This window comes from Austrofundulus limnaeus, unplaced genomic scaffold (genome assembly GCF_001266775.1).
Source record: "Austrofundulus limnaeus strain Quisiro unplaced genomic scaffold, Austrofundulus_limnaeus-1.0 Scaffold56, whole genome shotgun sequence".
Lineage (NCBI taxonomy): Eukaryota > Metazoa > Chordata > Actinopteri > Cyprinodontiformes > Rivulidae > Austrofundulus > Austrofundulus limnaeus.
In genome coordinates, this window is record NW_013952458.1 from 2,240,561 (window position 1) to 2,241,330 (window position 770).

The window sequence follows — 770 nt, forward strand, 5'->3', positions numbered from 1 at the left end:
ACACACACACACACACACTCACACACACACACGCACACGGCGAGTGCAACCGAAGGAGAGGTGAGGTGCAGTTAGACAGAGGCTGATTGTGAAGGTGGTGACAGCTCACCAGCAGCGACAGGATTTTTCTGACAAATGTGGCTTTTAGACAGAGAAATCAACGAGGCTTGGAGCGAATGTAGATTAAAAATGAAATGAAATTATCCCTGTACACCAAAACCTGACAAAACATTTAATTAACCTCTCAAAAGGGGTCAAACATAAACTGTTTAAGAAAAAAAATTAAGAGCTTCACATGCAAGTAAACAACGAGCTAACTAAAATAAAATACCTTCTAAATAAATAGTAAACACTTTGGTTCATAATTCAGTTAATTGAAGTTTAAAGAAGTGGAACTCACAACTTAGTAATTTTTTACAAATTTTTTAATACTACTACTAGACTTTAAATTAAAGTAAGTTCTTAAACGACTAAAATGACTAACTCATGTAACAGAATTTAGGCCATTTTTTTTAAAAACAAAAACAAGAAAATTTATGCATCTAATAAGATGGCTTTGAGTCACACTTAAGTATTTCAATTGCGGTCCTCAGGAGGAGCTGGAGAGTGTTACTAAGACGGATGTTTGGGGTCCTGGACCTGTTGCCTCATGTGACCTGATCACAGAAAAGCAAAGATGGAGATTATTCATAGAACCTGAGTGAAAGAGATTAATGAACAAAGCAAAATATAGATTGTAAACAGGTGAAAAAGCAGCCAAAGATAATAAT